Source organism: Petaurus breviceps, unplaced genomic scaffold (genome assembly GCF_028583685.1).
Source record: "Petaurus breviceps papuanus isolate PSGF00001 unplaced genomic scaffold, PetGlider_PUasm1.0 227, whole genome shotgun sequence".
NCBI classification, from domain to species: Eukaryota; Metazoa; Chordata; class Mammalia; order Diprotodontia; family Petauridae; genus Petaurus; species Petaurus breviceps.
In genome coordinates, this window is record NW_027185896.1 from 9,312,588 (window position 1) to 9,325,285 (window position 12,698).

Consider the following 12,698-nt stretch of genomic DNA (forward strand, 5'->3'; position numbering starts at 1 on the left):
AATGGCTCTGAAGTCGGAGAACCTGGGTTCAACTCTTACCTCTGCTACTATCCGTGACATTTTGGGCAAGTTAATTAATCTCTCTGGGATAAGTTTTCCCCTTCATAAAAAATAAGTGGGTTGGACTAGAGATAGTCTCTGAAGTTCCTTAGTCTCTGAAGTTCCCTCCAACTCTGAACCTTGGATCTAAACAACTTACTTTTTAACCTTGATAAACCTCAGTATCAAAAAATATAAAATGGGGATGATATGGCTATCACAGATCTAGAATGGAAGGGACTTCAGAGGCCAACTAGTCCATTTTACAGATGAGGAGACTGAGGGTGTAGCTAAGGGCATACAGATAATCAATAGGGGCAGGATTTGAACCCAGGTCCTTGGACTCCAGAGTCAATGCTCTTCACAGGGGGTTGTCATTAGAAAAATGCTTGGAAAAGAGGAAAATACTAAAGAAATGTAAGCTTTTGTTATTGGGAAGGAGGTTGGACCAGATGGCCTGAGAGGTCCCTTTTTAACCTACAATTCCATAAATCAAGTTGGTGAGCATGGCCTATGGGAAAATATTAGCAGTGAAACATGGTGGATGGGAAAATCAATGGGCAGGGGAAATGGAACGGACATTCACATACATACACACATTACACACCCCTGTTTGCTTTAATGAGTAAGAGATAAAGTCAGAAGCAAATAGGCAGTATGGCAGACAGGGGAGGGGGCTGAGAGAGAGGGAGAGAGAGAGACAGAGAGGGAGGGAGAGAGGGAGGGAGGGAGAAGGCAGATCAAGGACAGGTGCATTGGGGAGGGCCCCAGGCTGGAGGTATATAGTAAAACAGGGAGTGGAGGAGAGGAAAAAACCAGGCAAAAATGGACCTTCGTGGACACAGTCCCTCCCTTCCCCCCTCCTCCGTTCTCCCCTCTGCCAGCTTGCTTGCCTGTGTGGGAGCAGGTGAGAATGCGTCAGACCCACCTCAGAAGGGGTGGGGGCTGGGGGGTTGGGGGGCTTGGGGAGGGCATGGATTAGCTAATTAAAGATTGCTAAGCACACTGAAAATCCTCACACCCAAGCTCTGGTTGCATCATCCAGGGTGGGAGGGGCTGTGAGTGTTCTGGGTATGCATAGCTTGGTGTTTGGTTTTGTGTGTCCATCTCTGTATGCCTCTGTGTCTCTAGGGCATCCCCTGGAGGGGCCATATCCATTCACATGGCTGAAAGCCCAGGCAGGGAACACGGAGGCACAGCCTTCAGCAAGTAAGCCCTAACCTTCTCTCAGCCCCAGGGCCTTCTTCTGTTGATTTGGTCCCACCAGGAAAGGGCCAGCAGTGAGAGCTGAGCCCCTGGGCCTTCTCCTTGAGAGGGGGTTCTTAACCCAGGTCTTTGAACTTGTTTTTAATTTTTAATAAAAATATTTCAGAATAGTTGTTTTTCTTTGTAATCCTATGTATTTTAATTTTATGCATTCAACATTCAAAAAATTATTCTGAACAGGGGCCTACAGATTTCACTAAACTGCCAAGAATCCCTGACCCACAAAAAGGGTAGGAATCCTATTCTAAAGAGACCCAGATCAATCCTTGTAGCACCTGCCACAATCCTTCCCAGGCCAGCCCCATTTCCTGGCTAGGGTTACTGTTTCCTTTTTCCACAAGTGGGGATAGGGTATCCTGGGCCATTCACATGTTTTTGGTTGGTCCATTTTTAAATAATGATATTTGTAAGATGGAGTCAGGGGTCAGTTTGCTGCCTGGCTGCCACCATTACACAAAGTGGTTAAGGTCAGTTTGTTGCCATAATCAGGCCTCAGTCTGTGGCTAGAAATAATGGATAATGTAGCAAGGGTCCCTGGATGGCGTAGGGTGACCTCTGAAGCACCTTTTAGCTGTGAGATTCTACAATCCTAAAATTCTACTTTTCCAGTCTTCTCTCCCTTTCTTGTGCAAGCATGTTTCCTCTGCATACCCCAAAGATGCCAGGTTCATTCCTACCTCCTCACCTTTAATTGAGGTATCTCTCCCTATCACCTGTCTCCCCTCCAGTTCTCTATCCATCCAAATCTTACCTATTTTTCAAAGCCTAGCACAAAGCCAGTCTCATATATAGATGAAGTCTCTTCTGAATTCAAAGCTTCCTTATTTCTGTCTTCAGGAGTTTCTCCATACCAGGAATTTATAGCATTTAGACCTAGAATGAACCTTAAAGATATTCTTGTCTGAGTCCATTACTAGCATTTATAAATGCCTACTGTGCATCTCTCCACTGGAGAAGAAAATGGCAAACCACTCCAATATCTTTGCCAAGAAAACCCCAGGGGTAATATGAAAATGCTAAAAGATGCCCATCAGGAAGATGTCAACGATGCCTTCAGGTCAGAAGGGCCTGGTATGCTCTGGTCCATGGGGTCACAAAGAGTCAGATATAAATGAACCCCAAGATGAACAATGTGCCAGGTACCGTGCTAAGTACTAGAGATGCCAAGAAAGGCCAAAAGCAAACAGTTCCTGTCCTCAAAGGGCTCACAATCTAATCAGGAAACTGAATCCCAGAGATGGAGAAGGGACTTTCCCAAGGTCACACAGGAGTGAATAACTGGCACTGTTGTAATCTAAACCAGGCCTATCATCTGCAGATCTCACATTCATCCTAAAGCCTCGTGGAAACACATGATGGTCCCTGAACTGTCTGTCCTTATTTAGAAGAAACATGGTAGATTTAGTATCAGCTACAATGACTTTGAGCCTTTTCCCTTAAAAAAAAAAAGTTTAACCCTGAGGAGGGTGTATCTAGGGGAAACAGATGACTATTTTATTGATAGACCAACATACCAATAGACAGTTTGAAGGGGATGATGATATATTCATATAAGCAGATGGCCTCAAAATCAGTCATTAATCATTTATTAAGTGTTGACTCTCTGGGCTAAGGGATGCTCTGTAGGTAAAATATTCTGAAGGTGACATGATGCCTTAGGTCTTTTTAAGATCTATGACAGCCACACACATGCACACACACACACACATACACATACACACGGCCATCCAGACACACAGGCCCAGATACCTTCCCACGTCTACCTTCTACAACCTTACACTAACTCACAGAAGCCCATGCTGGGGTCCAGGAGGAAGCCAGCCTAGATCATTCATAGATAATTCACAAGGTAGACACATGAGAACAGACCAAGGCTTCAAACTGCTGTTTGGCCATGCATCTGTGCTCTTCAGATACTTTCTTCTTAGCACCCTAGATGGGTTCTCGGACATAGGAACCCTTTTCAGTCTGGGTATTTAATACATGCCTTGTTCTGGGACCAGCCCTCAGAGGCTGCTCTTTAGGCCTAAACAGAAAGAGGCTCCACTGGGGACCAGTTTTCCTTGAGGGCAACAGGCCGCTTTCCTGGTGGGGTGAAGGTATGGGGAGACCCTGCCTTGTCAAGGAAGAACCAAATTCACTACCAGAGATGAAGACCCCACATCTTTGATAAAGGCTTCTCAGGGAATGGAGAGAGAGGCCTTAATTTACCAAAGGTCTTTTTGTACAGAGCCTTTTTTCCCCCTTAGGGACACGTGAGGTGCAGTTGTCCTGGGAACAGGTGGAGACATAGAAGAAGGGGTGAGGCTCAAGCCAGGGGGGTCCCTTCTGTATTCTGCCCCACCCTCTCTTCTCCACACCCAGGATAACTAGTCTCTCTCCCAAACTCTGATCTTTATTCAATAAATGTTTCAAGCATCTGCTGTGGGCAGAGGACTGGGCTCTGTGCTGGGGAGGTAAAAAGTTCAGATAAGACATAGTTCCTACTCTCACAGAGCTTACTTCAAATAGGAGAGAGAGACAGCAGGGTGAAATGACTTCTCTCTGCCTTTGGAGTCAGAAGGCCTGGGTTTAAGTTCTTGCCCTAATTCTGCCTAGTTTTATGGTTGCAGAAATATAATACCACCCCTTCAAGCCTGCTTGCTCATTTAGTTCTTGTTCAACTGTGTCTGACTCTGTGACCCCACTAGGAGGTTTTCTTGCCAAAGATACTGGAGTGGTTTGGCATTTGCTTCCACAGCTTATTTGACAGATGAGGAAACTGAGGCAAACAGGGTTTAGTGACTTGCCTAGGGTCACATGATAGTAAGTATCTGAGGACATATTTAAACTCAGGAATATGAGTCTTCCCAACTCCAGGCCCAGCATTCTATCCACTCTATGCCACCCAGTTGCCCTCCTTCATCTATAAAATGGGTATAACGACACCTGCACTTTGGGTTTTTGTAAAAAAGGCACTTTGCAAACTTTGCTATAGAATGTGAGATGTCATTGTTAGGGTGATAATACAAATAAACGCATAATTACAATTTACAACAGTGTACATGCCTCAGTTTCCTCATGAGGAAAACAAGGCAATTGGACTGGATGGCTCCAAATTCCCTTCTAGCCCCAAGGTCTATGACCCTGTGATTATCCTCTGAGAGCATTCAAGAGGCATGAAAAGTGTGGCTTACATTTATCCAGACTTCCTGGAGGAGCTGCCATCTGAACTTTGTTTTACAGGACAGGTAGGAATTCAGCAGAGGAAAAAGGGCAAAATGGACAGAAAAAAGGTCCCATATGTTTTCAGGGGGAAGAAAACAAACTTAATAGCATCACCGGGTCATAGATTGACAGTCAGAAGGGACCTGAGAAGTCATGGCATCCAATCGCCTCATTTTGCAGATGGAGAGACTGAGGCAGGATCATCAACCATAAATATTCCTTGCACACTACTCTATGTAGAGCCTCGTACAAGGGCATCTAAAGATGAACATGAAAAGAGAGCCTGCAATACTAGGCCATTTGTGAGGAGGGGCACAGAGTTTTGAGATAGGTCAGCATAGGAACAATTGCCATGGAGTAGGGTTCATAGGGTCACAGCTTTTGAATTAGAAGGAAACTTAGAGGCCAGACAGTCTAAGCCCCTAATTTTATGGATGAGGAAACAAGTCCATATGGAGGAAGTGACTTATTCAATGTCATTCAATACCCATCTTCATGGGATTTGAACTCAGGTCTTCCAAATCCAACTTTCTTTCTACTCTATTATGCTAGTTGTTGGGAAAGGTTTCCCTTAGGAGGTAGGTTTTGAGTAAGACCTTGGAGAAGCATAGGGAAGAGAAGGTGATCCTAAGGGGCCCAGCCTGACTGATGGGATATTGGAGAATCTGGTCAGGACTAGCTTACTGAGGGCCTCCAATGCCAGGATGAGAAGTCTGGACTTGATCTGATGGGTAGTAGGGAGTTATTGAAGCTTCTTGAGCACAAGATGACATGATCACTCCCACCTCTATCTTTGCTTTGAGCACCCTGGCCTTCATTGTTAGCTCACTCCTTTTTCTCCCCTCTATCAGACTTGGCCAGAGAGTCAATGAGGTGGCCCATGCTAAGGGCCTGGACTCTTAGAAGGTTTTCCCTCTGAACCACAAAATTAACCCTCCCCTTCTAGTCCAGGCCTGTGCCTCAGTCACTGTGGGGGGAGGGGAAGTTCTTCTTAGGGGGAGCAATACCGATGTTTCTTCCCTCAGAACTGAGCACGTATGGGGTAGTAGAAAGAGCATGAGATTTGGAGCCAGTAGAATCTGGAGCTGGCTTGAATCCCAGCTCTGCCACTTGCTAACTGGGTAACCCTGGGTGAGCCCCTTCCCCCATCTGGGCCTCAATTACCTCATCTATAACAGGAGGGGATTAGACTAGATGGTCTCAAAGGTCTCTTCACTCTAAATCCTTTGATCTTGTGGGGAGAACATGGCTAGGTGAGGGGGTGGACACAGGGATGCAGGGAGGCTGGCCCCTGGGTGCCTTGGGGGCTCTAATCCCCTCCTCTGCTCTGAGGATAAGCTCTCCTGATCTCCTGATGCCTCTCCCTCCCTGGGCAGATGTTCTCCCTTAAATCTGCTCAGGACTGGAGGGAGTAGGAGGTTTAGAGGAAACTTTGTAAAACTACCGTTGCACCCAACTCCCTCCCCCCAATCAGGGCCTGTTCCCAGAGGTAGACCAGAAAGCCCTCTCCCTGATACTCACATCTCAGAGGCAGAGTGGTTCAGAAGACCCTTCCAGGAAGTCAAGAACCCTGGCTTATGGTCTAGGCTCTCTCACTGCTTCCCTGTGGGGCCTCTGAGCGTCCCACACAACCAGAGGAAGGTAATCCCTGCCCTGCTTGCCAGGCTGTGCTAAGGATCAAGTCGGATAATGAATGGGATGGGCCTTTAGAAATGGTCAATTGCTGTACAGATGGGAAGGGACTGTCTGAAATACTTCACTCCACAAAAGCTCACTGCCCTGGCTGGAGAAATAGTTCCAGACCTAAGGGAAACCTTCAAGAGACTTGGATGAGGGGATTAAAATGTCCAAACTCACAGCCCAGCAAAGGCTTCCCCCTCAGAAATAAAAGAATCTAAGCTCACAGCATGGGCTCCAAAGAACCCCCACAGGGACAGGGGAAGTTATTTTGCCTAGGCCCCATGGGGAAATGAGGTATCACATGCCTGCAGCTCCCCCCTCCCCACTTCTGCAGGGAGGGGATGCCTGGCCAGGGACCCAGGCGCCCAGACCTCGGGAGAGCCCGGTTCTCAGGCAATCACCCCCTTGACCCTGGGATCCCCCGGAGGTGGGCCAAATATTTGGACAGCCGGACGCCTGGCGGAGAAGAAAGCCAGGATTTGGGCTAGGGGTGCCCTGGAGGGTTTGTCCCCTTCATAGACCCGGATGGGGTGGGGAACAAAGGCAAGAGGTCAAGGGGGCCTGTGAGGGAAGGAGGCAGGCCTCAAGTTGGGGGGGGGGGAAGAAGGAGGCCTTCCAGGACGATCATGAGCCAGAGAGGGAACAAGTGAGCCAGGCTCAAAGAGAAAAAAACAAACAGCCGCAACTGGATAGACCCACATAGGTTCCTCTTAGGGGCTAAGCAGTATTCCTACCACCCAATATTAATTAACCACCTAATTACAGCCTGAGCTAGGATTGGCTCCAAGACGCAGCATGGCCACAGGAGAAACAGCACCCAGGAGTTGAGTCAGACGCTCATGGGATCATAGATTTAGGCTGGAAAGGTCATCCAGTTCAACCCCCTCATTTTCGAGATGAAGACCAAGGCTGGAGTCCCAGCTTGGCTACTTCCCATATACATGACCTTGACCTTGGTGAAGTGAATTAGCTGCTTTGGGTGTCAGACCCCTTGTCTAGAAAATGAAGGGGCAGCCCCAGATGACCTCTCAGGCCTTTTCCAGTGATAAATCACATGAAAACAGCTCCCACGCTGATCCCAGCCCCTTTTCTGACCCCTGGTTTCTCTAACTTTAAAATGGGGATAATAACCCCTGTTCTGCCTGCTTTGTAGGCTGTAACACATGAGTCATGCTTCGAAGATTAGGGGGAGGGGGTTTGATGGAGATCATCATCACCATAACATCTGACATTAATATGCAAACAGCAGGACAGAAACGTGAAACCCGAGTTCCCAGAGATTCCTGGGACTTGGGGGAGCCAGGCTAGAGAGAAAAAAGATCTGGTCCTGGTCCTTACCTAAGCTGGTGCTGGCAGCTGGTTGACCATTCGTCAAGGATGTTGTGGAGGGAATTCCTCCTCAAGAATGGGTTATACTAGTTAATGCCAAAGATGCCTACCAACTTCTGTGAGTTTGGGGTTCCTTAGCCCTCGTCTCCTCTCCCATAGAACACAGAGACATTAGAAGCAGATGAGAGACCTTAGAATATAAACCAGAGAATGTCAGAACTAGAAGGGCATTAAGGGACCCTATAACTCCAATCTTTTTATTTCACACAGGAAAGAGACTTGGTCAAGGTCACACAGTGAGTCAGCAGCTAATCCAAGAGGAAAACCTAATATTTTGCCTCACCTTCACCTTTACTCTGTGGTCTGGCTTTTAAAGCCTCTCCATGGAAGGTACCTGAGGCCCCTTCTTAGCCCCTTCATTCTTCTTTACCTCCAAATACAGATCCCAGATCCCAGGAAGGATCTAGTGCCCATCCTCACTCAGGCCATTTTCCTTTGGAGTGGCTTTTCAAATATCATTAAGTGACTGATTAGCCACAGTAAGACACAGGAAAATGAGTGTTGGTACATGTAGATCCTACAATATCCAGACCCCCAGTTTTCTTTGCCAGCATAGTCACAGGGGAACAGTAGTTCAAGAGTGAGAAGTAATCTGGTAGATTAGAGGATCAGGAATCTACAGCTAGCAGACATCTTAGAGGTCATGTAGTCTGACTCTCATGCTACAGTTGAGGAAACTGAGGTCCTCAGAAGGGAAGGGATTGCAACTAGTAAGAAGGAGATTCAGGATCTGAACCCAGATCTCCATGGTGTGGAGAAGTAACATTGCTTGATGGGAAAAACCCTGGATTTGCAGTCTAAACACCTGGGTTTGAAGCCTGGTTCTGCCAAGGACACTGTGTGACTCTAAGCAAAACACTTCTCCTCTGGGCCTCAGTTTCCTCATCTGCAAAATGAGGAGGTTGAACTAGATGACCCCGAAGATGCTTTCATCTGGGATCCTCTGACATCAGGCCAATGATGTTTCGACCTCAGCAAACTCCCCCTTCAGGTAGGATCCATCTGGGGGGGGAGGGCTCCTGTCCCCTCTGCTTGGCCTCCTTTCCTCCTCTGCCCTGGATGCTTGTCTCTTCTACCCTCAAAATATGCATCATTCAAAATAGCAAAGAAGCCTTGAGCTCCCCAAATGATTCACACCTGCTGACACTGACGTCATTTCCAGTTTTATCCCAGCTTCCCTGAGGTTGTCACCTCTGCCTTCTGTCTCCCATGCTTTTCCTCACCTCCCATTGTCCCTGACCTGGATTCTTGGGAGACTCTGTCCAGCCTTCAATCTCTTACTCAAAAGTTACCTCTTCTGGGAAGGCTTCCCCTACTGTTTCATCCCCACCCTAACCCAGCTCACCTTCATTGAGTCCTCTTCCTGAGCTAAAACTGCAGAACACATTTTCCCTCAATCAGGCACAGTTTTGTCTTGTTTTCTCACCATTCAGCATGCGGGGCTGACCTCCTTAGCCAAATTAAGAACTCCTTATGGATAGGACCTGCATCTGTTTCCTCTTTCTTCCCCAGCCTGGGAACGAGCCGAGACCAGGACCTCAGTCTGGGCCTCTGTCTCTCCCAGACTGGGAGGAGGCCTGGATCTCTTCCTCCTCTGTTACCCTTACTTCTTAAGAAAAGACAGGTCTGAGCAAATGGAGGAGGGATGGAAGGGTACCAGGATCAATGATTAATTCATCTGATCCAAGTCAATAAACATTTACTATGTATCTGCTATGTGCAAAGCATTGATTTTCTTAAGTTTCAGTCTTTAAAGTTATTCCCACCTAACTAAATGTAGGAAAGCAATGGGGACCTCTGGGGAAAGAGGATAGAAGTGTTCATAGTAATTCCAAAGCTGGGAGTTGGGGGGAGATACCACTCATTCATTCACCAGATATTTACCACCTACTGTATACAGAATACTATGCTGGCTATTAAGAGATAGAAAGTTGGGATGAGATCTATTATCCATGAATTTCACTATTTTTCACCCTACCTAGGTGGTATCTTATTTCCTTGCTAGATAGTGAAATTCATGGGCAATAGATCTCATCTAAACTTTATATCCAAACTGTATCTATATCTAGATACACACATCACCATTATATACTATGCACATTAGAGAACTATGTGATTTGGGGGTGAGGGAGAACTCTTAGGGGCCCTGGGTAGGGATCAAGAAAGACTTTCTCCATGGAGGCTAGAAGTACAGATACTTGGGTTTTGGGCTCTATTAGACTGTCAGGGCAGCCTCTCTTCTCTGTGCCTGTAACAGAGCTGGAAGTTCTTAAGGGAGAGAGGCAAATGATAGATCTTTGGAGCAAATTCAGAGCTTGACTTCTGTACGCCTGAATCCTGCAGATCCTGGAGTAGATTCCTGCCTTGTCTGGGAGGCTTGGGGGAATGGACCAGGAGTTGGATCTAGGAAAAACACTTAAGTCTTTTCCTAGGCCCAGAACCAGGAGGGTGGTATTGGAGTTTCAGGGGCCTGGGTTGGGGGTCAGCATGCAGGAGGAGTACGTTTTCCAGGTCTGCACCTTTAGGACCAAGGAAGGCTAGTCTAGGTTTGGGATACTTGACCCTTGCCCTGCTTGGACCCTGTTCCAACCCTTCACTTAAAAAACTCAACAACTACTACTACTACGAACCTCTCCCCCAACCCCAAATCTGCTTCCTGTTGTATATCCTTTGGCACAACCCCTGCCCTTAATGGGAGCCTCCTATCCTTGCCCCAGAGCTAGGATCAGACCAAGGGCTTGTGGGGTACAGGGGGCAAGAGGGCATGACTCAGAGGAGGCCCTACTCCCCAGGATCTCAGGTGTAAACAAACGCACGTAGTACTCTCCACCAATACAAGGGGAGGTGGGTCGGACTCATGCAAATCAATTGCCCCGCCTACAAACCCCCTCCCCCTGCCCCTCCCCCACAGGCTCCCTGACAGTTACATTGATAAAGTGGAAGACTCGGCGTTTGAGGAATGCGCGATGCTCGCATGCAGGACCGCGTGTGCTCAGTGCCCAGGCCACCAGACCCTCTGCAAATAACCTAGCGTGAAGCACACTGTGTGCCCAAAAAGCCCCGGGGGTCAGACGCTGTATAAATATATCCCTCCGCCTCTCGCTCTCACCGGTTGGGCAGGCCTCTGGGCGCAGGCCCCAGACCGATGGAGCACCCCCAAAACCCGGCTTCTATCCAATCCCGTCGGGCAGTCAGCTCCTTCTCTCCCTGCCCAGGCATGGGGACGCGTCTCCCCGCACGTCCAGCTAGAGCCCCCTGGACAACGCGACTTGTCTGGTCAGGGGGGCGTGCTCACACAGAGGCACTTGAAACATGCTGCACATAGATTATATTATACAGAAACATACACACACTCCCACACAGAGGCACACATTCATCCACACAGGCACACGCACTCAGACACGCGGAAACACAGACACTCACACAGAAGCAGATCCCCACACCTTAGCCTCCTGTACGGTCCAGCCCCTTTCTCCTGGCCATTTCTTTCGAGCCTCCCCAGACCCGGAGCTCCAACAGGGGGTCAGGACTGTCGCTTAGGCTAGGGAGGAGGAGCCGGGGCTGGACCTCCTTGGAGTCCCCAGGGTCTGGGAGTGGGGGAGGCGAGGACACATCGAAAGTTGAAGAAATGGAATTAGGCATTTAGGGGAATGGGGGGGCGGGCGGTCGAGAAGCTACCCCTCCTCTCCTATGTCCCCACCTCCCACCCCCACTCTAGAATCTCCAGACTTGGCCCGATCCTCCCCCCCAAGCTTCTCCAAATGCCCACCCCATCTGGAAGTCACTGTGCTTGGGGGGGAGGGGGCAGAGGGGAATGGAGTGGGGGCGGCCCTGCTTTGTACCTGCGGCTCCTGGGATCACGCGGGCCGGACAGGAGAAGAGCTATAGGTTGCTGGGGACCAGAGGCTCCGGGGTTCTCTCCAGGGTCGGTTCCACGATCTGGTCCTCTCGGCTCCAATCCGAGTACTGAGCTGTCAGGCAGCTGAGATGAAGGGCGGCCGGCCCCGCCCCCGGTCCCTCTTGTCTCCGCCCTAGGGGGTGGGCCCAAAGAGGGGGCCAGGGTCCAGAGCGGGAGGTGCAGGGGCCCAAACTGGGCAATGGAGAAAGCGAGAGGCCCTTGTTAACTTGCTGGAACAGGAGCTGTCCCAAGCAACAGCGGCCTCCCCAGAAAGAACTCAGTCTGATGTGACAGGGCCAGGGAGAGACATGACCCAGAATACCAAGGGATCTCTAGCCCTGCCTTACCTAGGGAGAATAGGAACCTCTGCAATGGGCCTTGGGAGACCTGGGTTACAGTCCTAGTTCAGTCTAACTCCAAGTGTGACCTTGGCAGACCCCTTGTCCCTCTGTGAGACTCAATGCCCAACTCTGTAAAAATACAGAAATTGGAATAGATGGGGTCCCTTCCAATTCTATCGTTGGAAAACCTTCCCAAAGGGGTCTAATTTGATTACTCATCTCTGCTCCAGTCTGTCTGTCTTAGGGTTTCTTATCCTTTTTCCTATATGGACATCAGAGGCTCTTTCCTATCCTCTTCTCTCCTCTCCTGTTTCTCTCTCTCTCTCTCTCTCTCTCTCTCTCTCTCTCTCTCTCTCTCTCTCTCTCGGATGTGTTAAACTCAGTTATACTAAAAATATAAGAAATTTGGAAAAGGAGCAAGGGATGACAAGCTTCTATCAAGCAAAATGCCTATCATTGCAATTAGAACAAAAAAAGGGGGACCTTAGAAATCATCCAATCGAACTCTCTCATTTTGCAGAGAAGGAAACTGAGGCCCAGATAAAAGGAGCATGATCTGGGTTACTCAGGTGACAGCACACTGTAGAAGAATCAGACTAGAATCTGGAGCTCTTTCCAATGTGCCACATTGCCTTTCCAGTGGCCCTCACATGATGGCATAGGTCACTTGCTCACTCTGTCCTTGCCCTGGGCACACCTGCATCCCACCTTCAGCCCTGCTGTCCTAAGATATTTAGGACCCACTCAGAGATTTGTGGTGGGGAATTATAGGGAAGGGTGGGAGAATGGGAAGAAGGGTCTGAAAGTAAACATTCTACCACAGGCTAGATAAATGAATGAATGAATGAATGAATGAATGAATGAATGAATGAATGAAT

General features: G+C 48.6%; 1 protein-coding gene across 1 annotated transcript in view; it reads right to left on the reverse strand.

Moving 5' to 3' along the window:
* Nucleotides 1-11,574, reverse strand: part of SLC38A3 (solute carrier family 38 member 3) — a 32,804-nt gene extending 21,230 nt beyond the window's left edge. The window contains exon 1 of the mRNA XM_069095675.1: nucleotides 11,424-11,574. The gene's annotated coding sequence lies outside the window, so the exon portion shown is untranslated. The remainder of the gene's footprint in view (nucleotides 1-11,423) is intronic.
* Nucleotides 11,575-12,698: the final 1,124 nt, after the last annotated feature.